The 25,945-nt window shown below is 55.2% G+C and overlaps 1 protein-coding gene across 5 annotated transcripts in view; it reads left to right on the top strand.

Moving 5' to 3' along the window:
* The window catches only part of LINGO1 (leucine rich repeat and Ig domain containing 1), a 190,382-nt gene that overhangs the window by 49,298 nt on the left and 115,139 nt on the right, over positions 1-25,945 (top strand). Inside the window, exon 3 of one of the 5 annotated variants that reach the window (XM_059180315.1) lies at positions 25,789-25,830. The exons of the other annotated variants lie outside the window; for them this stretch is intronic. The gene's annotated coding sequence lies outside the window, so the exon portion shown is untranslated. The remainder of the gene's footprint in view (positions 1-25,788; positions 25,831-25,945) is intronic. 5 annotated transcript variants of the gene reach the window in all.

Here is a 25,945-nt window from a genome sequence, read left to right as displayed (position 1 = left end):
CCAAATTGTTTCTCCAAATGCTTGTGGCTGCTTCCACGGTCCCCAGCAACACACGAGAGGTCCTGTTGCTCTACGGCCCCGGGAAACACGCGGCCCTGTGCCTTTTGGATCCCCACCAACTTAGTGGTCCAGAGCGTGTCTTGCAGTTTTCCTTGGCATTTCTGGGAACTCTTCTGTGCAGAGGCAAGTCTTGTCATGTTCGTTGGCCCTTTGGGTCCCTTCATCCACCAAATGTCTGCTTCTGCTCTTTACCATTTACAAAAAGTGGGTGATTTGTCTTTTTATTGATTTGCCGAGTTCTTTATATAGCCTGGAAACACATTTTTTTTTTTTTTTTTTTTTTTGCCAGCTGTGTGTACTGCAGGTACGTTCTTCTGGTCTGTCTATGGCTTGTCTTTTCCCTTTGTGATGTCTTTCGTCGCACCGATGATTTAAGTTGTAACAAAGTCAAATTTCTCACCTTTATGGCTCATGCTTTTTATAGCTTGCTGGGAATGAGCATTTTTCAGGCTCTTGATATATACTGCTACGTCACCACCGAGGAAAGTTGTCCTAATTTGCCCTTGGGATGGGCTGAGAGCTGATGGGCATCCCAGGTGCACAAACGGCGGGCAGGACTGCCGTGGAGCAGGGATCAAGGAGTAAGATAATTAATGAGCAGCTCAAGTGCGTACATTGCTCAAGGCTTCAAAGTGCTTTAGATGGAAATGCTTTACTTGATCCTTGACACCGTCCTAAAAGGCCCCTTTCTTTTTCTCCCTTGGAGAACCGAGGCCTCTGTGGTAGCCCGGGCATAGGTGACTCTGATTCCAGCCATGGGGACTGGGCTGGGAGATGAGGGGCCCCTGGGGAGGGTGGTTAATTGGTGTTCAGGGGCGGTGATGGGGCGCAGCCTGCCTTTCCCCTTGGCCGGGGCCGTGGGCGTTGCTGCTGCAGTAGAATGTCCATGACTCCAGCATCTTGCCGTCTGGGCAGCAGAAGGAGCTTTGGGGTCACCGAGCCTGGGGTTCTGCCATTTACCAGCTCTGTGATCTTGGGCCCGGTCTGGGCTTCTCTGAGCCTCTCCTCCTGTGTAGAATGGTGCTAACATGGCCCTGAGGGAGCTGGGGGTGCTTACTGAGACTCTGTAGGTAAAAGTACCTGGAGCTGAAAAGGTTTTTTTTTAGGTGGAAGGAATGTTCCTTCCAGAGGTTGATCAGGGGTGGGCAGGCAAAGCCTGGGGTGGTGGGACCAGCCACCTTTAAAAAGGGCCTTTTTGAGAAACTGACTTTGGCCCAGGGAGTGGGCAGAGGCATGAAGGAAGGGGTGGACTGTCCACTGGGCGGGGAGCAGGGGCTGGGGAGGTGGGGCTGGGGAGGTGCGATCACGGCCCCCACAACAACCCCGGCCTCTGCTGCCTGGTGTCACCACCCTGCTGTGCTCCTCCCCAGGCCTTACCCAGCCCGCTGCTCCTGGCCCACCCGGGCCTGAGGGGTTAATTTTGCCGCCTGAGTTAGCTTGGTGTGGCGGTATGCAAATCCATACACTTTCATAAACTGCTTAATTAGGCGAATGTTAATGAGACGTTAATTACTGTTGTGCCCGCGGATCCCGCGGAAACGGAGATTATGTTTCTCTTCAAACATCCCGTCTTAATTATAACTTGTGCCTAATTCTGCAGCTTTTGCCAACCAGGCGAGGGTGGGGTGGGGCGGGGCACGCCTGCCTGGGGCGGCGGGAGCCCATGGGCACCCCCCTTTCTGGGCGGTTCTCCTGGGCTTCCTCACCTCTTGGCCTCCGTTCCTCCCTTAGACATCTGGTAAGCACCTACTCTGTGTCAGGCACAGTCCCGGAGCTGGTACTGGGGTGACAGAGAGCAGTCAGAGCCATTCCCCGCCTCAGGATGCTCCCAGCCCTGTGGGGAAGCAGCTCCGTAAGCAGATGTTGTGGGGAGGACTGCGGGGGCTGAGACAGAAGTATATTGGGCTGCTTGGCCAGAGGGCAATCCAGCGGAGGAAGTGGTATGTCCCTTGGGGTGGGGGGTCAGGGAGGGCTTCTTGGAAAAAGGGGCCTATGGACTGAGTATTAGAAGTAGAAAGGTGTTTACCAGGTATATTGGAGACCTGGGTTTGGGAAGGGGTTCCTGCTGGGATAAAAACTTCGTTCTTGATGTCTTGACTACTGTGTACCTTCCCCAAAGGGCTTTCCTGCTCTGGTTTTGCTTTCTCAGCCTCCAATCCAGATCTCTTGGGCGGAGGCTTGGAGGCTTGAAGGCTCCATATCTTGGCCAGATATCTGTTCCTCTTGTGGCCGCACCTACCTGGAGAGCTTTTGGGGAGGGGGTCCCCACCTTGGGAGGAGGGTGGTCAGGGTAGGCTTCCTGGAGGAGGCTTGCCCCAGGCCTGCTCCTCTGGAGCTGTGAGACTGTATCTTGCCCTTGTATTTGAGTCTTTGACTGTAAGATGTGCTTGTTATGTGCCATGGCCCCAAGTCCCATCCAGATGTGACCAGCACCACAAGGGACCTGAAACATTGGCCTGCACTCTCTGTCCTCATGTTACTGCTCTCAACCCACTCTGCCTTCACCTAGTAAGGCCACCCAGCACTGCCTTGGCCCTCTCCTTGTTCCCTTTCACCCACTAGGTTCCAGGAAGCCTCAGGCTGTTGTGGCCACTGCCAAGCATGTCTAGGTGACTTCAGGGCTGGATCATCAAGTTCTAGGGCTCAAAAGACTCTAGTGGGTATAAAACCCCATTTCACAGATGGAAGGCATGAAAGCAGAGAGGGTCAGGGCCCAGAGTGGGGTCACACAGCATAGCCTAGAATAGGGTCTCAGGGAGGCCAGTGGGCCTTTTCTTCGGGGATGAGGGAAATGGAAGCAGAGGCCTGCCCCCTGGTCACTGCTGCCCAGGCAGGTCTTACTCCATCATTTATGCTCACCTTGCAGACGGGAAAACTGAGGCTCAAAGAGGCCATGTGTCAGAGATGCTCAGTGAGCTCCTTCTGGTCATTTTCTCTGATACCACTGTCCTGGGGGGGAGTTCTTGGGCAAAGGGGCTCCAGGCAACTAGTTGGGGAACTTGGCTCCATGCCCTGAGCTGGGAAACTGCCTGGGCTCCCCCAGCCATTGGTGCCCTTCCTTTTGAGAACCCTTGTTGAAATCTCTCTTTCTAGAACTTAATTACAGTGGAAGGTTATTTACCTTCAGTGTCTCATACCTGACCTGGACCAGATTAATGGTATTTCTAGATTGTGGGTATCTGAACCAGGAAGAGCGCAATCATAGCAGAAAAAAAAGCTTTTAGCTCATTACATATATTTGCACAATAACAACTTCAATCCTTTAAACTGGTTATTACACCCCCAAATCTGAGACCAAAGAACATCCATCCTAGCTCCTGTACTAATCAGCAAGGCCGCTACAAAAGTCTTTGACTGAGTGCAGTCCTGTGTCTGGGCTGAGCTGCCACAGCCTCGTCCCTCACAGTTGAGTGACGGGTGTGAGCACTGTCCCACCTCATACCTAGGAGTAATTGTTTGGTTTAATAGAATGGCAGGAATTAAAAATGGAAACTTGTTAAGAACAACAAAATAAAACCTTTGATGATAAATTCTGTGGCTTGTATGTTCTTGGGTTGTATTCCCAATTTGGGTACAGCTGTGAGTCCGGTTACCCGCACTGCACCCCCCCCCCCCCCGGCCCCCGAGATGTATTCACATCCTCTTTCTCCTGGGCTTCATTTTCCCCAGCCCCAGGCTGAGCACAGGGAGGCTTGATACAGATTTAGAGATTGGAACCCCAGAACTAGATGCCTGGGGGACTCCAGCTCCCAGAGGCCAGGCCGGGAGGGGAAATGAGTGAAACAGGCCAGGTGGGGACTGTGGGGAACCAGAATGCAGGCGAAACCATGAGCCTGGTGCCCAGTTTATAACCCCTGTGGATGGCCCAACCTTTGCTTTTAGGACAGACCCATTGAGGCTGGGGTTGCTGGGTGGGGGTTGGGAGCTGGGCTTGGGACATCCTCAGTGGCCTGGCTCACGCCATCTCCTTGGCCTTCCCCAAAGCCAGCCTGGGCTGTTCAGTGTTCCTCTCCTCAACCCCAGTGGGTGCCCTCCACCCACCATGGGGTGAAGGAGTCCCGAGGTGTGTGTTTGAGTGACAACACAGAAGCAAGCTGCTTTGGGGAGATAGGTGTGAGTCACTGCTAAACTCCCTTTTGAGGAGCAAAATAAGCTTCCTCCGGGCTTGGGGAAGGAGGAGGCTTTTAAGACCTGGTGGTCAGTTTTTGGGGTGTCACCACCTCCTGGGTCCCATCTGTGGTGTCCTGGGGATAGGGTGAGGCTCAGATGCTGGGCTTCCCGAGGGCGTGGCCAGGGAAGAGGGTCCGGCATGTTTGTCCAGTTATGACTTTTATAAATAACACAGGAACTCTTCTATTAAAATGGCAGTGTTACCAATCAGTATGTAGTAATGGGATGCTCAATTAGAGCAAGATTTCTGAGAAACTGATGCCCGCACATAAGCAGGTCCCTTTTTCCCCAGAGGCTGGCTCCACTCGGTCACTGTCTAATAGGGTCTCCTGCTCCAGTGGGGCATGAGATGTGAGCTGCTTTTGGCAGTCCCTGTTCTTCCTGAGTGAGGGGCGGGGCATCGCAGGAAGGGGTACCCCTCGAGCCTCTACTGTGCATCAGGCACTGGGCTCGCGGCATCCCCACAGGCCCCACTTACTCTTTACCACCGCCTTGTGAAGTTGGCGTCATTGGCTCCATTGTTTTAGAAGATCTTATTTATTTATTTGAGAGAGCGAATGAGCTGGTGAGAGAGAGCACGTGAGCACACAAATGGGGGAAGGGAAGAGGGAGGGGAAGAAGCAGGGAGCCCGACAGATGCCAACGCAAGGGCTCCATCCCAGGACCCCGGGATCATGACCTGAGCCGAAGGCAGATGCTCCATTTCTTCAGAAGGGGACATGGGGGCTCTGGGGATAACTTGGCCGTGGTCCATGGTCTTGGGTGCACTTGGGTCAAGTTGGCCCTGGCAGTATGGGGTTAGTTGGCCTGATGGGTCGAATCCTCCCTCCCTGCTGCCCTTGGCCTCTGACCTAAGCAGGGCCCTTCCAGTCTGTATGTCTCCCGCATACCAGCTCACCCTGGGGCTCAGGGGGGCAGTCCTGGGGAAATCAGAGGTTTGTAAACTCAGACCAGAAGCCACAGAAGGGTGAGGAAGCCATGAGAAAGGTGGTGTGTGCGAGTGTGTGTGTATGTGTGTGTGCCCATGGGGGTGATTTATTTCCATAGGCTGCCCCCCGCCCCCTGCCCCTAGCCCTTGCCCGATACCATCTTGCCTACCCTGCTGTTAAGCATTTTGCTTGCTTTTGCATCTAGCTCACTGGAGGTGGGCTGGTTGGGTCTCAGTCTGTAGCGAAGAGAAATCTTGCTGCCTTGCCAGGGACCTGGTGGGCTCCTAAGGGCTGAGTGGAGCAGATCCCACCGTGGGACCACTTGGACGGGTCTGGGCCTGAGCGGAAGTAGGGATAAGCCCTGGGGAGACTGACCTCACCCAGATAGTTCCCTCTGTTCCTCCCGTCTGTCCCGATGACCGTGATGCTGGCGTCGTCTGCGTTTCCTTTTCTGTGCTGAGCGTGGTGCCGGGGGCTTTTTCATGGATACCCGCCCCATCTGATCCTCCCAAAGACCCTGTGGGGTAGTCACACATGTCACCACTTTTTAGATGAGGAAACGGGGGTCCAGAGCGTGTGAGCAATCAGCCAAGTACACAGAGTAGATGAGAAAGCAGGGATCCTGCTCAGGCATCCCACCCCAGAGGCTATCCTTTTGAGGAGGGCAGTGTCTGGCTGTTCCCCTGCCTGCCTCAGCCTGCTCTGAACTCCTTCCGGTTCAGCTTCCTTCCCTGGAAGGCTGGCTATCTTGGCCACAGCTGAGGACTGCCTGTGGCAGAGCCCACTCGGGCTTCTCTGTCTCCCTGGAGCCTGCAGATGGACCACAGGGGTGAGGAGACACCCAGGAGAGGACAGAAGAATCCAGCTCCAGCAGCCGGAGAGGACCTGGATGGTGTCTAGTTTGCCTGGCCCTCTGCTACCCAGACAAGGGAGTGGAAGCCGGAGAGGGGGCACGGGCTCGTCAGGGGCGCACAGTCAGATAGCGGCCAAACGAGACGCTGCCCCCCCCCCCCCCCAAGCTCCCCTCCCATTCAGCGCTGTTGCTTCTGCACCCACTTGTGTTGATTCCATTTCAGAGCCCGGGCCAGGGTGGATGGTGGGCGTGAGGCCAGAGGGAAAGCCGGCCGAGATCCCTTTTCCTCTCTGTTGCCTCTGCCCCTCACCCCACGCAGGCTTGTGCGTTTTCAACTTTCCTCCCATCTTTCACCTTCCCACCATTAAAAAAAAAAATGGGGAGGGGAGGGGAAAGGAGGGGCAAGCCTTTGACATAAATGTTTAAATTAGCCTCACTTTGCTGAAAGCTGGGTGTCAGGATAAATCCATTCCTACAATGCCATATATCTTTTCCTGAGTGGGAAGTTGGTGAATAAATGAATGTTATTCATATATTATTATGGCCTGACAGAGCCAAGGCAGGGAGAGGCAGGCCCTGGTGATTAACGAGCAGGTCTTGGCTAAAGAACTGGAGGTGGGCTCCTTACCAGGGGATGGGTGCCCAGGCGTCTGTGCCAGGCTGGGGGATGGGGAGCCCCAGGTTCTGGGCAATGCTAGCTGGCCCTTGCTCATGAGAGGCCTGCGGCTGCCTTTCTTTTCTTCTTCCTTCTTCTCTAGGGCAACTCCAGTCCCTTGCTGCTCCTCTACCCTGGCTCTGTACCCTCTGTCCTTTCCTTTGGGGATGCAACATGACGTCTCTGCTGCTCAGGGTCCACTGACGACCCTTACTGTGGGGGAAATAGAAGACTTCCCTAAGGACGCCCTGCAGGAAAAGACCATGAGACCCTCACGCCTACATGGCATTTTTGGGTCAAAAACCACCTTGACTCGGTCTATACAATATCCCCATTGACTGAGGAGGAAACAGGCATAGAGGTGGAAAGGGCTCCCAGTGGGCTCAGCCTGCATCTTTGTGATACTCCAACCCCTACGTCAGTTTTATCTGGTTGACTGGATGCCCCCTTCCTGTGATGCTTTGTCCCTGGGGCCAACTCCCACACATGGTCAGTGTCTGTTGAGCTCAGCCTGGCCACTTTTGTTCTGGGGGCTCAGACCTCCTGTCCATTCAGACCAGAGTCAGGACCTATAGATAGACTGCCCAAGAAAACCACCTTGAAGACATGTCAAATATTGAACCAAGATGATTCCTGGGAGCCAGAGACGCCTCCAGGAGAAGGTGACCCTGAGACAGGGATGCTGGCTGAAGAGGGATGAGGGAGGGTGGCTTGGCCAAGGAGAGAGACAGCAGGGGTCTGAGCATCTAACCTGGCCCAGGCTTGGGTTCCTGCCTCACTCCCCTAGGCAGTATGGACCATAGGTATAGGGAGACCTGCCCAGCAGAGTTGGGGACCATGCCACGTTGTGGAGACAAGATGAGGAAGGGGCCAGTCTTAGTTCTGGAGGAGCCCTTGGTCCTACCCAAGAGATGGGAGATGAAACTTGGGAGCAGTTAAGTGTTAAACCACACTGGGACCATCAGAGAAGGCTCCCTGCAGGCGACGGGCCTGGAGCAGGTCTCAGCAGATTGAAAAGGGATTTGGTTTTGCAGAGGGGAGGAAGGAGGGCAATCCGGGTGGAAGAAAAAACAAGAGCAAATGCTTGGCATCAGGAAGGAGGCAAGAGTGCGGAGGAGCTCGGGAGGAAGCCAGCCAGCTGGGGACAGGGTTCTTACAAAAGACAAGAGTTGTTAGCAAGTTGGGCAGTGCAATGCCTGGCACATAGTAGAACCTCAGGAAATACTGGTGACATGAAACTGAGGGCCCAATGATTTTTCAATGTGACCTTAGGGATGGTGTTAAATAGAAAGTGCGACTACAGTGTAATAAATGATAACTCTATTTGTTGACACCCACGGTGGGGGCCATGCTGTTAGCCTGGGGTTAGTATTATTACGTCCCTTCCCAGATGAGGAAATGGAGGCTCAGAGAGGCAGTGATTCACTCAAGGTGATGGTACAAATAAACGATGGGACTAGGATTTGATTCAAAGCCTGAGTTCCTCTCCACCCTGCCCCGTCCCCCGTGCCTCAGTGTGCCCATCAGTATTGTTGGAGCTGGGAGGAGATGACCTTGGATTTGGCCACTCTGGGAGTGTGGGGAGTGCCTTGCTTTGGGGCTAGAGCCTGCTGCCCCCCACCCCCCCGCTGTGTTCCTTCTTGGCTCTGACTCTGTGCCTGGCCTGTTGGGAAACCTCCTCCTTCCCAGTAAGATCTTAAGATCTCTAGGGCCGCTGGCACTGAGGCCAGTGTGGGCCCAGGCCCCGGGGTGGGCAATAGAGGCAAGGCTGCGAGCTTTTTGGAGTGAGGGACATCTCCGTGCTCCTGGAGGGGACTGTGGCGGGTCCTGGCCATGAAGGGAGAGCTTGTGCATGTGTTTGTGGCCTTCTGGCCCACTTTCCCATAGGCCTGGCCAGCAGAGGGACAGGGACACCCTCCCCGTGCACAGCCCTGCTCAGGTCTAAACCTTTCCCACCTACACTGCCTACTTGGAGCTTCACAACCCCCTTGGGGGCTGGACCCCCTATCTTTTTTTTGGCACAGGTGAAAAAACTTTCTGGGAAGCTTGTGAGTTTCCCAAGGTCTGCACTGACTGAGGGCAGAGCTGGGGCAAGGCTGCCTCAGTGCACCTGATGGCCTGTGGCCTGGCATTCTCACAGGCCAGGACAGGGAGGTTGCACCTCGGGGCCCAGAGAGGGCAGCCCTGACCGCTGAGGGGGCAGCCAGAGGTGGACTTCAGAGCCAGAGGGGACACTCCCTGACTCTTCCTCCTCAGAGCTCCTCACCCCAGGATGCCCAGCATGCACCCAGGTTGGGATGGCCACCCTCTGAGTACCCTGGAGCCAGCTGTGCTCTGGGTGGAGTGTCATGTCACCCTGTCCCGGGAAGGCGGGTGTGCCTAATGAATTAATTAATGTTGGCAAAGCACTTGGAGATCTCAGGCTGAAAGGTGCTCAATACATGCAAATCAGAGTGATTATTACCCATAATTACGGAGTTTCTGTTGGAGAAATTATTCAGAGCGGACGGTGGCTGGGCCAGCACAGGGCCTTGCCAAGATCTGTTCCTCAGTAGCAGGGGAACCTATCTTCTTCTCCCCCATTCCCTCCCTTTCTCCCCGCTCCCAACTCCCCCTATCCCTCCTTCCCTCTCCCCTTCCTCATCTCCCTTCCCTCCTCCCTCTCCCTCCCCATCCTATCTCCCTGCCTGGGCCCATCCCCCCATCTCCCTCCCTTCCTCTCCCCTCCCCCTCCATCATCCTTCCCTCTCCTTTCCCTCCCTCTTTCCCTCTCCCCTCCTCCCTTTCTCCATCTCTCCCCTCCTTCCCTCTCCTCCCCATCTTCTCCATCCTTCTTTCCCCTCCTCCCTCCTTACCCCTTCCCCTTCCTCCCATCCTCTTTTCCTCCCTTTCTTCCCCCTTTCCCTCCCTCCTTCCCTCCCCGCCCCAATCCCTTCTGGCTTCCACTTCTCCCAGCTCTGGGCGTGTTGCCTGCTCTCCCACAGCACATGCCTTCTTTGTCTCATCTCTCTTGAAGACAAGCACCTGGCACAGTTTGGGGAGGAAGGGGATTGGGCAATAGCTTCTCACACTCTGGAAGTGAGAAGGATCCGGGAACCAAGTCTCACTTTCCTCCTCTTTTAAATGGGGCCGTAAGGGGTTCCCTGTTCTTCCCTGGATATGGGGGGGAAATCAAGTGCGGCTGTGCCTGGAAGACATTCTGGATTGGAAAGCTCCATGCCTGTGAGATTGACCACTCACTGTTGACATAAATATTGCTCCGTGGGTACTTGTGTGTGCACAGCTGATGTGTGTGTGCTTCCAGCCCCCTTTTCCATCAGACTGGTTCTCAATGTGTCTCAGTGGCTAGACTGCTGGTTCCTTAGGGCTGAGGCTGAGCCATGGCCACATGCATGAGCGTGAGGCCCCATGGTGACAGCCCCTGGCAGTGCCCAGAACTAGCAATCAAATAAACTATCTCTCTTGGCTGTACATTCCATTTCGCCGCTCCCCATCCTCCAGGCTCCAATCCTCGGTCTCAAGGACTTTGTCCATCTTTTGCACCCACCAGCCCCAGAGAGGGCCGCTCCCAGGTTCAGGACCACGAACAGCACCTGGCACAGCCAGAGCTCTCAACCCTTCTCCTGGTTGAACAGAGCTTCAGAAGTCCTTTTGCCTCAAACTCTGCTTTCAAAGACTGGGACAGTAACCCAAGAGAAAGCCAATGACTTACCCAAAAGTACACAGAAGCTTCGCTTTAGGGCTGACCACAGCCCTGGTCTCGAACTCCTGAGAGTGTTCTCCACAGAAGGATTTCCTAATACTCTGTCAGCAAACACTTATTAGGCACCTACTGTGTGCCTGTCTCTCTACCAAGCTCCATGATGGGGAGGGATAGAGGAGGCAAGATCTCTCTTCCATCCCCAACAGGACCTACAGATCAACAACCAGAACCACAAAGGCGAGAGCTGGGCATGGCAGACACAACAGAACCATGGACTTGTTTCCATGGGGCCTGTGAAAAGAGCTCCAGAGACAGATATTTCTGCTGGGCTCTCCAGGCCTACAGCCCAATGTGTATCCCCCCGCCACCTCTCCTGCCCTCCCTTCTTTACCTGGATATGGCCAATTTCATCTGGATGTGAGAAAAGGCGTGAGTTGTCTATGGGGCCTTTGTGCCTTATTGCAGCCTCTAATCTTTCCCATCCAACACAGGCTTCTTTCTCTTTCTCGGCGCTTGTCAGAAAGATGGGACAGAGCCCCAGGCCCGGTGGGGAGGCCAAGCCAGAGCAGGCTTCTTGCTGCCCATCGATTTGCAGCTGCCTGATGTATTTGCCGGACACCGTGGGGCTGTGTTTGGCTTTGGATAATGAAATAATGTCCTCACTGAGCAAAGGATGGAGTCTCTGCTAATTAGCTCAGCTGGCTACTTTGAGGACAAAAAGTCTCTACTGCTGTGTTCCTGGGGCTGGCTGAGTATGGGGCTCTGCAGGGAGCCAGTGGGGTCACAATCTGCCTTGAGGGCAACAGTGGAAAAAGGAGAGGGGTTGGGGAAGCACATAGGCAGAGCTTTCCAGGAATGTTGTCTCCTAGGGGCAGGCTGGGATAAGGAAAAGCCTGAATCAGATAGATCTGGGTTCTGTCCCCAGCTCCGCCATTTGCAGGTTGTGGAACCTTGGGCAAGTCGCACTTGACCTCTCTGCATTTCACCTCCTCTGAGGAATGGGGCCATGGTAATCCCCACTGCTTGAGAGGGTGGTTCTTTGGCTTGAGTCGAACAACGGAGCAGAGTGCTTGATGCACAGCAGAGACTTAGAACGTGTTGGTGGCCTTAGGGTTCATCTCTTGGGGCCATGCCCTTACCTTGGTGTCAGACCTTATTCCTCCTGGACTTGTGTCCCATCTCTCAGCCATCTGACCCCTTAGGAGAATGAAGTCTTCTTAGGCCTCTTGTAGGGCTCAGGAGGCAGTTGAGGCCTGCTGAACGCCTGGGTTCAAAGGCTAAAGCTTCTTTTTTTTTTTTTTAAGATTATTTATTTTTTTATTTGACAGAGAGAGAGAGAGAGAGAGAGATCACAAGTAGGCAGAGAGGCAGGCAGAGAGAGAGAGAGAGGAGGAAGAAGGCTCCCCGCTGAGCAGAGAGCCCAATGTGGGGCTCGATCCCAGGACCCTGGGATCATGACCTGAGCCGAAGGCAGAGGCTTAACCCACTGAGCCACCCAGGCGTCCCAAGGGTAAAGGTTTTGAAGTGCTAGGCTCTGGGGCTGGCGCTTCCCTGTGGCCTTTGGGAAGGAGCTAAAGAGCAGACCAATGAGCAGACAAGAGGGGCTGGGGTGGAGAGGCCTGAAGCCCTGATCCCCTCTGCAAGAAGCTCTCTGGGGACCAGCTGGGAGGTGATTCCCATCCCTCACCCCCCCACACCCCGCCGCATCATAGATTTTCACTGTGCTCCTCCTAGGGCCTCCCCTCCCCCAACTCTGATGGTCTTATGATCCTTCCCATTTCTACGAGGCCTTTTCTAAGTTCTCTCCTCCCCAGGTTCATTGGCTCCATAGGCGAGGTGGATAATAGTACAAGCAATAATGTAGTAATAACGGTAATCACAAAAGCCGCTAACTCTTACTGAACTTACTGTGTGCCAGGCACAGCTCAAATCTCTCAACGTGTAATTACTGCTTTACTGTAAGGAGATGGGGTTCAGTTTATCCTCATTTTACAGAGGAGGAACGTAAGGCCGGAGGAGGTGAAGGGGCCCCTTGAGGGCACTGCAGAAAAGAGGGCAGAGATGGAGCTCACACCCGGCTCAGGTCCCTTTAGGCTGACAGTCCCGAGTGATGTCTCTGCTCTGCGTCTCCACTGCTTCTCCTCCATCCCACAGAGATGATGGGACACTCTTGGGCCCTTGGGGAGCTCACAGTGGGATGAATCAGACCCCTCCCCCAGGCTTTCCCTGTCCCTCCTGACCTCCTCCTCTTCCGAATCAGGTGGCATTTGTATCTTTCCCATCACCTCGCCCTGACCCCCGGCTTGGGCTTCCTTGGAGTGGGTTCCACAAGGACAGAGGCTCTGCTCCGGTGGGCCAAAGTATGGCTAGCTCTTCCCAGGCGCTGGCTTGTAGTCGTTTCATGAAGGAATGAGTGTCGGTTCGCGGAATAAATCTGACTGTGCATGTTTAAGTACTTGGCGCTCAGCAAATATTTATTGAATGAAAAATATCTTTGGGTGGAATATAGGAGGTGACAGTGTGACGCGTCTGGCCTGTTGTAGGCTCAGCACTGGGGAAGAGCAGGAACAGTGGTTTCCATTCTTCTGCAAGGGGCTGGGGGGCTGCACCGGAAGCGGAAGTGGGCGGGGGAGGAGGGAAGGAGAAGCCCGGGAGGGGCCGGACCGGAACTCTGAAGAAGACAACAGCAGGGAGGAGGCTGGAGAGCAGCTGGGGCCCTGACTCCCACTCTGTGTGGAGCTGAGGATGGGAGCGCGTGCGTGTGTGCACACGTGTAGGCGGGTGTGTGTGTGTAAAACAAATAACTGGAAAATGAATTTAATTATAAGACACTTTTAATAGCTATTTATATTTAATCCTGCTAATTCTGTGTCTTGTGTAGCCAAACTGTAATTCTATTCTTCTTACTCATTTGCTAGTGAGAATGGAGAGGGAGGGAGAGGGAGACAGCCCCACAGGAAGGCAGCAGGCGCTTCCCACCCTGGGGTCAGCCAGCCCAGCCTTTGACCCTGAGAGCAGGGAGGAAGGGATCATTGGCAAGGCTGTTCCAAGGGGAAATCTGGGAAATGGCCCCAGCTCCTTCTCCAGGACAGTTCCTTCATATGCTTGCGTCTCCTCGGCATTCGGGGTGGGGGACAGGGGCAAGGGAAGCAATGGGGAGAGCCCCAGCCTGAGTCAGGCAGACTGAGTTCAGATCCAAACTCAGCTGTGTGCTTTAAGCTCAGAAAGGCTCACTTTTCCTTACTGTGAAGTGGGCATAGTATACCCCTCCCCAGGGCTGTTGGGGGGATTAAATTAGAACGAGGCTGCCCCATAGCCAGTGCTCCCTGAGTGCTTTTTCCTGTACCTCCTTACTCCCATCACCAGCCTCCCAAGCTGGCCAGTCCTCTGGGTTTCAACCTCTCTTGATATTCCTGGATTGCTTTCAGCTCATTGGCAGAGAGAAAGTAAGCGACTTCCTTGATGGCCAATGAATGGTGGGAGTCCTGCCCCTTTTCTTCAGGAGATCCCCTGGTGGTGGGGTTGGGGTAAGGGTGGTGGGGTGGGGGTGGGGTGGGTAGATGGCCTAGAGGCATGAGATGGCTTGAGGGTGGGCTTCTGGCAGGGCCCCAGGAGTGCCAGAGCAGCCTCAGGAGCTGCAGTGAGGAGGCCCACACAGGGCTGTGGAAGCAGGAAGGAGACTCCTCAGGAAGTCTTTTGGGTGAGGCCCCAGACTCCTAGGTGCATCCTGGCTGGGGAAGGATAGCTTTGGAGGAACAGATTAGGAGTTAGAGGTCTTAGCTCTAGGTCTCGCTCTGCTGTGGAGACTCAGGCTGGCGGTCCTGCTGAGCCTCTGTCTTCTCTTCTGGGCTGTGGGGCCAGGGTGTGGGAGGATTGAGAGGGAGGACCCAGGAGGAGCTTCAAGGAGGATCTCAGCCCAGAGATGGGGTGTGGAACTGTGCTTCCTGGATGGCATTGTGCCTGTGTTCTGCTAGTGCTACCTGTGGTCAAGGTCAAGGCAAGGTCCTCAGAGGAGCCCTGGAGTGGGCCAGGCTGGTGCTCATCCAGGATCTCCCTCTAGCGCCTCCAGGGAAAATTGGGCTGGGACTGGGGGCCAACACCTTGTCCTGGCAGGCCAGGGTAGGGACCTGGCCTTTCTTTACCCAATGCTTCTTCCTCTGTTCTCCTTGTTTTGCTCACTGTGCCTGAGCCCTCCCCTTACAGCAGCCACCTTAGAGTTCCAGGACCACCCGGAGGGCTGGGCTCTTGCAGGAAGTCAAGATGGGTGGCTGCACCCAGAGGCAGAGTGGGCTACCCTGAGGGCTGACCTTGTGCCAGGTTCTGTGCTGGGCTTCTTCCAGATCTCTGATGGAATCCCTGCACTGAATTTGCAAGGTGAGTGTTACTCTCTCCATTTTACAGAAGGGGAAACCGAGGCCCACAGAAGTTAAGGGACATGGTTAGAATTTGGGTCACCCGATTCCAAAGACAGTTGCTTTTCCTCAGCGTAAACCTTGGTGGTCCTGTGGTGGGGGTGCAGGTGGCATTTCCAGAAGGTGGGGCAGTGGGAAAAATGCCGGGTCACTGGGAGAGTTCAGAGTGTCCTGGTTTGTGTACACTTGGGGTCCCAGTGAAGCTATGCCCTGAGGCCCCACAGGGCTGAGGGTGGCGATCCAGAGCTCATCCCGTCAGAGGAGGGCTCAGGAGAGAGGCAGCCATAACCCCTGACTGGATTGTGTGGAAGGAGAGAGCTTGGCTCTGGGTCTGTCCCCGCCTGGGCTTGAATCCTAGCTCTGCCACTCTTAGGCCAAGTGACATATGTCCAGACACTTGACCCCCAAGCCTCAGTGTTGCCACCAGTGCTTGGCACATAGTAGGTTCTTGGCATTTCCCCCTCCCCTCACACACTTCCTCTGCTGACTCGTGGAGATGGGCAATGGCTGAGGGTACAATTTCTTTCTGGGATGTTTTCCCTTTAATAGGAGGCTTTAATGCCTGTGAACCCCAGTGGAACGATGTTTCCCTTTAATGGTGACACTTCAGGCATGGTGGCAGCTGTGGGGAGATGCGGGGCAGGGGGCGGGGGTGGCGGGGGAGGCTCGCTGGCTCCTATTTCATGTGTGGGCCTTGTTCTCCATCTCTCTCTCCCACCCCTCTCCTGCGGCTCCCACTGCTCTGTTCACAGGCAGGTCAGCGTCTCTCGTTAATTTGATTGAGGGATTTGTTCCAAGCTGCTTGCTCATCGGCTCTGTGGAAGCCTGGCCTGGGAATTGGGCATTTTGAGGCAGGCAGACCAGGCTGACCTCTGCTCTTCTAGGAAGTGAGTGGTCACTGGGTAGAGGGTAATTAACATGGGCACAGGGAGCGTGATGAACCCCCAGGGGAGGGAACCCGGGGGTGAGGTCCTAGGGAAGGATCCCCAGAGATGGGTCTTATCTGGTCCCTAACATAGACTATCCTCCCCCTGCAAGGGCCTGCTTGCACACCTGCCCTGACTCACCTGCTTGGTTCTACCTAAGGGGTGCCCACCATGACACGGTTGTGTTGTCGGGAGTAGTGGAGGGACAGAGAGGCACTGAGGGATCTAGGATCAGTGCTGTGGAGGAGCCGGCCTGGGCCTAGGGATGGGAGTGGACAGGAGCTCTTCTTTGAGGCCTCAGCAGAGCTTGAGTGCAGAGGGGATTTGGAGAGGCCCCTGGAGAATGTGCAGCCTTGAGGGAGGGACCACATGATCTGAGGGTAGAGGCCTGGGTTCTAGTTCAAGTTTTGAAGTTGGCTCCCTATGTGACCTTGGGTAATTTTCTGTCCTCTCTGGGCCTCAGTTTTCCTATCTGTGCAATGGGAGTTTTGGTCTGGATGTCTTTTGTACCCCTATCCTTGATTCTAAGAAAGCTTGGGGAAGGGGCTGCACCTCGTGGTAGAGGTGGGCTCAGAGCATAAGGCGCTAGAGAGGGGTGGGAGGCAGATGTATGAGGCTGGCACACTCATTAAGCACCTCTAAGATGGATTCCCAGCCCACCCCTCTCGCTCAGGTCACCTGGTGAGAGCCTTGGGATTTATTTCTTCCTGAGTAGTGTTATCCATTGTGTTAGCCTTGCTGCCACAGGGCACGGCTGGCTCTTGCCTGAGCTTCCTGCGGGGTAGGGTGCCTTGTTTTCCTCCAAGAGGACTCCCCTCACCCCTACCAAGCTCCTGTACCTGAATGCCCTTTACCCAGGGGGCATGGAGGCAATTCTGCCCTCCAGCCTGCTCCAGCCGGCCTGCAGGTTCAGGGTGCCCTAAGGGCTGCTGGGGCAATCAGGGCTGGCTTCTTGAAGGAGGTAGCAATATTGGTTCTAGACCTTTAAAAATAGCTGGGCAGGCACTGGACAGGTGGAGAGAAGAGTAGGTGCTTTCAGCATGCGGTTGAAAGAGGCCTGGGAGACCACGGGCCAAAGGGGAGGAGGTCCCTCGCTTATCCCTGTTCCTTATGGAGGACACCCGGGCAGGGCTTGTTGACCAGCTGACCCAACCTGTCCCCACTTTTTGTAATTTTCTGTTCTTTCAGGCTCGGGTGCTCTACATCCTTCTCAGGAAACATCAGGTGACCCTGACATTGACCGTCAGTCACAGTGTACTCCCACAGCTATCGTTGTGAGAGGCATGTGGCATATGGCAGCTTCTGTCCCCAGCCATCTACCTGACGTTAGACAAGCCACTTCATCTTTTTTTTTTTTTTTTTTTTTAAGATTTATTTATTTGACAGAGATCACAAGTGGGCAGAGAGGCAGGCAGAGGGGGGCGGGAAGCTGGCTCCCCACTGAGCAGAGAGCCCCATGCGGGGCTCCATCCCAGGACCCTGGGATCATGACCTGAGCCAAAGGCAGAGGCTTAACCCACTGAGCCACCGAGGCACCCCAAGCCCCTTCATCTTTTTGAGCCTGAATCCTCCTTAATCTTGAGAGGGATCATTCCGTTTCGCTGCAGAGAGCGCATTTGGAATGGACTCCAGAGAGTGACTAGGACTTCTGTGGGCAAAGACAGAAGGGGAGGGCAATGATTCTAGGTAGCAAAGGGATGCCTGGAACCAGACTGAGGGCCTCTGCAGCCTCTGAATCAGGTGTTCCTGATGACGGGTGCAAGCTCTGGAGCCAGGCTGTTTGAACTGTGGATCCTGGCTGCTCCACTTCCTAGCTGTGTGACCTTGGGCAAAGCAGGCAACCTCTCTGTTGTGTCTTGCTTTCCTCCAAGGAAAGGGAGATACTGGTAGTACCCACCTCATGGTGTTGTATTGAGGAAATGAGTGTATTTTTAAAGTCCTAGAATAATGCCCAGCACATAGTAAGTGCTTAGTAAAAGTTAGCTGCTGTTCTTACTGAGACTCAGAGGAAGGGACTTGCCCATGGACACACAGCTTGTGGTGAAGGTTCCGGATCTAGGCCAGAGCCCATTATATTCCACGCCTCTTCTCTTTACTCTGGATGCTCCTGATGTCTGCCTGTGGAGTCTAATGTCCAAGCAGGGGAGAGATTTCCCTTGGGGTGTTGCACCCAGGCTCTGACCCTAGTGTGTTCTCTTTCAAGTCCTTTGTGGGTAGAACCTTGTCTGTCTAATTCCCTGAGGACCCCCAGGGCCTGGCATAGAGTAGGTGCTCAGAAATTACTTGGTACTTGACTGGCTGCTGCTCCCAGTGCGGCTAACTGCTGGTGCGGCTCCCAGTGCTCACTTCCCCAGCTCCTCACACCTCCATCTTTTGTGCCTGTTTGGGTGGGCCCCTGCCCTGGCCCCCAGCAGCACTCCCCTCCCGCCTTGATACTTGCAATACCTACCAGCTGCCCGCCTTGCTGCTCTTCTCTCTTAGAGCCCAGAGCCGAAGGCTCTCGATTCCCCTCTTCTCCCACTGTCGAGACCCCGCCCATCTTTATCTTCTCTCTTGCGTTCTCCAGTCCTCCCCGCTTGGTCGTTAAGATGAGAATAACTCCTGAACTTGATGTCTTTGCTTCTGCTTTTATATCGAACTATAATTTGACTGTCTAAAGGTTCCTAGAGGAGAGAGGAAAAGAAATCATTCCCCATCTGTGCTCAGAGGAGATTCTATCTGCTGAGGCGATGGGGCCAACCTTGCCAACCCTCTTTAGACTGGGGCTCCGCTTAGCCAGGACGCAGGCAGGACGCAGGAGTTCAGGCAGCCTCAGCTCTGCCCACGTGTGCAGGAATCTGTACCCACTTAGCCTTCACCTCCATCTTGGGGGATCAGGTCATGCTCCTTCTTTTACAGAGGAGAGGGAGGACCCTCACCTTCCTGTCCCCTGGCCCCCCACCCTGCTCCAGGGCTCCCCACGGCCACTTAGCACTACCCTGGGAGCCGTGAGTAGAGGTGTGTTAGTGATGGTCACAACTGATGGAGGGGAGGAGGGAAGGAGCCCAGAGGGGAGAAGGGATTTTCCCAAATCCTTTATGGAGATCCCTTCTGGCGGGGAGTTTGGGGAATTTGTGGGAGGTTTGGGGAGTGGGGGAAGGAAGGGGGCTAGTCAAGAGAGTCAAGGCAGCAGAGAAGCTGGGGGAGCAGGCTCCCCCAGCCTCCCTGCCCTTCCAGTCCAGCTGTCCAGCGATCCCATTCCCTACCAGAGCGGTCAGTGATGGGCTGGGTGTCCTGCCAATGCACCACGGAGGGGTCTTTCTCCATTCTTCCACCATGCCTCACGCGCGCTCTCTCTCAAGCTTCTGGAGAGCCCACACTCCACTCCTAAGGCTCCTTACACCTGCATCTCTTTTACTGTCTCCCTGCGGCCAGGTGGTACCCTTTCCTCCAGTCTCTGCTGAAGGTGACGCCGTGTGTGGGACCACTGTCCTCAGAGCAGCTTGTCACCCTTTGCAGTTTGGTTCCCCTGCTTGCCCTGTGACCTCGACTCCACTGGGCTGAATTAGAGTTATGGGTGTGCAGATCATTTGGCTTTTTCTCTTTGTTATGCTGGGAACCATGTTCTCTGCGGCTTCTACCCAGCCTGGGTTTCCCCCTCAGACAATGGCTGGGAGGCTATGTGAGCTGTATGCCAGCTACTTAGAGGGTGGCTCTGGGAACGCCCTGTCTGCCAAGACTGCCCCCCAGAAGGAGAGGGTGTGGAGACAGGCTGGCCTGCTGGGGAAGCCGGTGGGGGTGCTGCCCCCCGCCTTCTCCCCACTCAGAGGCTTAGGAGAGAACGCTCGACTCCAGTCCTGCCCGTGGCAGCTTCTCTGGCTTGCCTGGGCTGGAGCAGGCCCTCCGTCCAGCCTCCCGTTTGGCTATGTAACAGCCTGAAAGTTGCACTCCTTTGTTTAGATCAGCCTATGGCTCTCCGGGCACAGAAGGTGGTGCCCAGCATTTCCATCTGCCTGATATTTGGGGTCTGTCGCCTGGGTATGGCCCAAGCCCCTCTCTGCCCCTCTTCTCTGCCAGACTTTCTCCCCTTCCCCCTGAACCCCGATTCCCTTGAAGACCCCCTCCTCTCTGGATACAGCCAAGGTCCTGTGAATCCTTGTGTTCTGGGAGAGGCTTCCCTAATCCTCACAGGGACTGAAGATTCAGCCCCCAGGGCAGGGCAGGGCCCGTTAACCCGAGCTTCGCACAACTCCAGCTGTCCCTGGTGCCCGGAGAGCCTGTAGCCCCAATGGGCTCCACCAGGGAGGCCAAGGTGGCAAGCCCATTGGTTATAGAACTACAAGGTCAGGTTGTATCTTTCCATTTCTTGCTGGATGTGGTGGACCTTGGGGGAGAGTGGCCGGCCAGTGTTGTCTATTTCTGGGGCTTCCTTGCGTGCTATGGGGGCTTAAGCTGAGGACCCAGGGAAGGCTCAGTCAGGGGCCTTCCTGGGCAAAAGCCCTTACTTAGCCTCTGTTGGGTCCTCAACCCAAGGGGGCTGGAAGGAATTGGGTCATCAGGGCTGAAAAGTGGATGATAGAAAACCCGAGACTGGCCAGGACAAGTTCCAAGAGGTTCCCAGAACAGCTTTTTGGACCAATGTAGTGGGTGGAGAGGAGGCTGGCTCCTTCAGGGCTCAGGCTTGGGTAGGTAGAGCCATGTTCCCAGGAGCCCAGCTGGGCTAAAACCCCTGAGGGGCAAGGAAGCGAATCTGTAGGAGGCATTATTGGGGCTTTGCCGAGGATGCAGCCCTGGGATGCCAGCCCAGCAAGCATCTCCTTCTTGCAGAACGCCTTCACGTGTCTCCTGCTTCCCTACCCCCTTCCATTAGCCACCTGGGGTTGTAGTTGCCCGACTTCTGGTCTGTGAGCTCTTCTGGGCGATGGGGGTGATGGTGGCAGTAACTGCTTATGAGGACAAGAGAGACTGTTGCCACCTGTAGACAGAACTCTGTCATGCTTGCCAGGCTGCATAGCTTAGTGGAGGCAGCTCCTCCCTCTGAGACTCAGTTTCCCCCTCACCATCATGACTTCTTAGGGGCTGCAGGTTGGAGATCAGCCTAGGCAGGCCTCCATCTTTGGAGGCCACCTCCTCAGGCCTTTACCTGAACCTCTGTCTCTGTGGCCCTGGGCTCCCCTGTCTGTTTCCCCAATCCATATTTATTCGAGCCTTAACCTGCGTCTTCCAGAAGTTCTCCCTGATGCCTTTATGCCTTACTGATCTGTGTCTGAAAGTTCTGATGGTGTCCCCAGTTGCTTCCTACTCTTTGGCACACATTCCTGGCTCTGTATGGGGCTCTGGACGCAAGGAGATTGTTCCGCATGGCCTGTGTGTGGGGGCGGGGGGGCGGGTAGGAAGGGCTGTAATATCCAGCAGCAGGCTGGTGTGATTGTGCTAATGTAGGAGCCCAGAAAGAGTAACAACTCCTGAGCTGGGGCCCGTGAGGCTAGGAAGGGCGTTGAATGCCAGGTAAGGAATCTGGGCTCTGCCCTCCCTTTGCAGCCAGAGAGCACCAGGGGAGACGCCCATACTGGGCCCCGTGTTCCTGAGAGCAGACCCTCTCTATAATGGCTATAGCTCTCCTCCTCCCTTTGGCCCCTGCCTGGTGGTCTCCTACTTGTCCTACAGATCTCTGCTCCAAGAATACTTCCTCGTGAAGTCCTCCTTGACCACTGTCTGTGTTCAGAGTCCCAGGACCTTTCCTTTAAAACTCTTATCCCAGGGCGCACCCCCTCTCCCATGTGACCGTGGATTGCCCACCAGGCTTTATGTAAGGCTACTAAAGGCAGGAATCAGAGGGATTTGGTTGTCCCCTGGATTCCTGGCTCCTGGCCCAGTGCCTGGCACAGAGTAGGTGCTCAGTAAATGTTGGTTGAATATGTGAATGTCTGCAGGGGCACAGAGCCCTGGAGCTCCAGGCTAGAGGGCTGCCAGGCTGGTGGAGAGTGGGGCTGATGGGGGAAGGCACAGGCCTCCACTGAGGTGGGGACAAGGACTGGGTCCCAGCTGGCACTGTGCTCCCTTTGTCATTAGGGGGGGTCTTTAGAGAGCTATTTGGTGGGACAAAAGCAGTCTCCGGCAGCACCTCAGTGGGCGGGCCCGGCCTTGATTGCTCCCTTTGGAAATGCTTTGAGAACAGGTGGACTGAGTCGACTGGTCACCCCCAGGCTGGCTGGTGGCTCTGAGGAGTGGGGCCCGCCACGTGGGCGGAGACTACGGGAGGCAGGACCATTGGTGGATCCAGCCCTGACCTCAACAAAATTATTTTTAAAACCTGCAAGAGAAAGGGGATATTTTTAACCTTTGTTCCATCAAGACATCCCAAGGGAAAAAGAAGGGGGGAAGGAGGCAGGTGGAGAGTTGGAAGAGGGGCAGGGGCTTTTGTAGGGGGGAGAGCCCTGAGGACAAGCTTTTTTGTCCCCAGCCCTTTTAAATTTTTTAAAAGCTCCAAACAGCAAGAGGGACAGCGGAGTTCATTATATCGAGTTATCTCCTCCGTTTCAGGCAAAGATCAATCTTCCCAGCCTTGCAACTTCAAGGGAGGGGGGAAGGGGAGAGAGAAAAAACGGGAGGCGAAGGGAAAAACTCCCTGGACCAGTTTCCGCTGGCTAACACGATTACTTGGCTGCTTGGCAGCGGCACCCGCCGCTGGCAGGCCTCCTGGCCCCCTGCCCGTCAAGCTCCGTTGCCAGCTGCCCCCAAGGCTCTCTCCTGAATGGGACAGGTTGGCAGGTGTGAGTGCCCCAGGCCCCCGTGGGGCGTGGGCTGCTGGGCCTGTCCTCCCAGGGAGAGCTGAGGCCCTGCTGCTACCTCGTATGGAGCGGCTGTGCCTGCTGGCCTTGGCTCAGCCTTGCGCCCACCAGCTTGCCTTTCTCTGGAGGGTCCAGTCCCACTGGGTGTGCCCTCCGGCGCCTCCCCATTTCTTCAGATGAGAGGCAGTTTGTGTAGGGAAATGAGAGCACAGGCTTTGGAGCCCATAGAGCTGGCTCTGCCTATTCATTCGCTCATTCAATAAATATTTACTGAGCATCTACTGTGTGCCAAGTATTGTACACAGTACAGAGGTGGCAACAGAGCCAGACGAAAAGGACTCAGTCCCTCCCTGCCTTACAGAGCTTATGTTACGGTGAGGAGACCCCGAAGTGACAAGGATGCAAATAAAGAAGCAAGATGATGTTGGGTGGGCATAAATACAATGAAAAATGGGAAAGATTGGGGTGCATGGGGACATTTGCCCTAAGGTGACCGAGGAAGATGAAGAGGGTCCCATTCAAACCTGAATGACAGGAAAGTCTGGGGGAAGTGCCTTCTGGACAGAAGGAACAGAAAGGACAGACCCTGAGACAGGCCAGTGTGGGAGGTTTGGGGGAACACGGCAGAAGGCAAGTTCTAAGTGGTGGACAGGCTGTGGGTCAACTCGTTCTCTCTGCTGTGGAAACCCCTTGCTTATGGCAAGGTAGCCACAAGATCTGGTCTGTAGCGTTTTCTGGCTGCCGGGACAGTTTGGTGCCAGGGCGGGAGCAGGGGGCCCATCAAGGCAGGAGGCTGGGGCAGCAGTGCTCCAAGCAAGGGCTAGAGAGGGCAGGGGAAGATGAGCAGGGGCAGTGGGCGGCTGCTGGATGGGCCCGGGGGCCACGCTGACTGGGTTTGCTGTGGCCTGGGGCGTGGGGTGAGAGAGAAGCAGTCAAGGCCGAGGGAGACGTCGTTCGGGGGATGAGAATGAAGAATTCTGTTTTGGACAGTTCTGTCGGCTGAGCAAGCGGAGGTGACCCAGAGACCTCCAGACATGGCAGCTGGCACTCGGAGAGAGCTGGGGCTGGGAAGAGATCGGGGGCATAGCTGGGACGGATGGAAAGCCATATGGCCCGCAGAGACCAGCCAAGGGGTGAGTAGACAGGAGAGAGCAGGGAGCCCCGGTGAGCCGTGGGGCCTCAGATGTTGGGAGGGGATGAAGGCGTGGGAGGACAACCAGGAGAGGCCGAGTCCTGGGGGCCCAGACATAAAGTGTTTCTCAAAGGAGGAGGCAGGCAGCTGTGTCAGAGAATGACCACCGGGTCTGGCAAAACAGAGGTTTCTGGGAAGCTCGATAAGAGCAGTTCTGTGGAGTGGTTGGGACGGAAGCCCAGCTGGAGAAGGAAGTGGGGGAAAAACGGGAGCGGATGTGGAGGCCTGGGTGCTTGGTAGAGACAGTTCTTGAGTTTTGCGATGAAAGGGAGCAGAAAAATGAAGGGTATGTGGGATCAAGGACCCTCCCACTTTCCTTCCCTCCATGCCTCTCTCCCTTCCTTCACAATAATGACGCTTTTCTGTATGCTTCTTGCTAGCTTCATGACCTTGGGCAGGTAGCCTAAATGCTCCGTGCTACACCTGCAGAACGGGGAAATTAGCAGTCTGGTGCGTAGTAGATGCTCAGTAAATGCGAACTGTTCTCAGTAAGAACAAAGTAAGGGTTCCCCCGGGGGAAAAGGTCAGCTGGGCATCAGGTTAGGCAATTCTGGAGGACAGTTTGACGGGGAGTACCAAAATCTAAAATCTGTCCACCCTTTGAGCTGCCCTTAAGCAGTACTCACATGCATGTGCCAGGAGGCGGGGTATCTTTTTCTAGCAAGGTTGGAAATAGAAACCAGGAGCTCCTAAGCACCCATCCTCGGGTGTCTGCTTAAACAGGTGAAGGTATGCTCCTATGTGGAGCCCCCCCCTCCCCCCCGCCCCCGTGTGGCACCGCAGGGAACTCAGCACAGGCTGGGCTCCATCGGGAGTGTGGATGCTGCTGGGTTGTCTTTTCAGCGGCCGCCCTGTTAGGCTGAGGGTTCTTGGTCCCATTACCAACCATCATTCTGTGCTCTGGTCTGCTCATCTACACAGCTAAGCTGACCATAGGGGTCATCATGAAAATTAAGGGGATTCATACATAAAGTGTGGCATGTGGCATTGGGCATCTGGTCGGCACTCAGGGAACACAAGCAGGGACCCTTCTTATCTTTCTGCATGGACAGAGGCAGTCTCCCAGATCCACTGGTAGGTGAGAACACAGTTATACACCCACACAGAGGGTCTGCTCCCTGCTGTATCATCACCTGGTGTACCTCTCTGTGTGGGTAAGTGTGTGGTGAAGGTTTCACACCAGAGGGATGGTGGTTGGGACCTCTGGAGAGGTGACCAGGAGTGTTTCCTCTATAGGAGCCTGTAGCTGAGGCTCTTACCAAGAGAAAGTTTCAAGTATTGTTTGTATAATGAAACTGCAACAGGTAAAGGTGGACACAATGAGGTCTTTACCTCCTACAGGCAGTCTTCCATGATTGCACCAACCTGTACCTCACTGCTTATCAGTTCTCCTTAGTGGGTAGAAGCCACATTTCCCGCTGAGGCCACGTTTTGTCAGTGTGTGCGCCCGTGTGTGTGATCTCCTCTGTTAGCCTATGCGCTCCTTGAGGATGTGTGCTGTGTACTTTGTGGTCTGGACACGTCTAGACCAGTGGTTCTCAAAGTGTGATCCCCAAATGGCAGCCTCAGCATCACCTGGGAGCGTGTGGGAAATGCAGATTCTCAGGTCCCAGCCTAGACCTGCTGAAGCAGAAATTTAGGGGGCTGGGGGCCCAGTACCCAGCACTTGTATTTTCATAAGCCTTCCAGGTGACTCCGATGTACCTGCTGGCAGTGTTGGGGGAAATCAGAGCCTGTTGAGACTGGCCCAGGGTCAAGGGCCAGACCACTGAGCTCCAGGTCCCAGTCAGAGGTAAAGGTGAAGGCCTGGAGGTACCTTTCTGACCACAATATCTGGCCCCAGGAGGGAGGGTTTAAGGTTCAGTGCTGTGTCCAGGGGCCAGAGTACAGTCTCCCTGGCCGTGGGCACGTGTTGGGTAGGGGTCCCCCAGCCGTGGGCACGTGCGGGTAGTGAAGGCTGGTGCTCCATCTGGCGTGCAGGTCTCCTCGGGCTCCCTCTACTCCAGGGTTTGGGCAGAGCCTGGGCTGAGGTTGACAGCAGGATGGATCCTATGGGCAGTGAGTCTGCAGGTCCCTCATCCAACTATTGTCTCGTCCCTTCCTCCCTTCTCTCTGCAGGCGTCACCCTCACGAGCCCCTGAGCCTGTGTGTGCCCGTGAGGTAAGCAGCTGCTGCCTGGGGCTGATGCACGAGGTGGGGGGGGGGGGCAAGGGTGTGTGCGGGGCAGGTTCCAGGCCCAGCGTCTTCCCCTCCTCGGCCCTCTCTCTGCCAGCCC

The sequence above is a fragment of the Mustela lutreola genome, chromosome 7 (genome assembly GCF_030435805.1).
Source record: "Mustela lutreola isolate mMusLut2 chromosome 7, mMusLut2.pri, whole genome shotgun sequence".
NCBI lineage: Eukaryota > Metazoa > Chordata > Mammalia > Carnivora > Mustelidae > Mustela > Mustela lutreola.
Note: the sequence above shows the minus strand (reverse complement) of the source record. Positions and strands in the feature narration are given on the sequence as shown.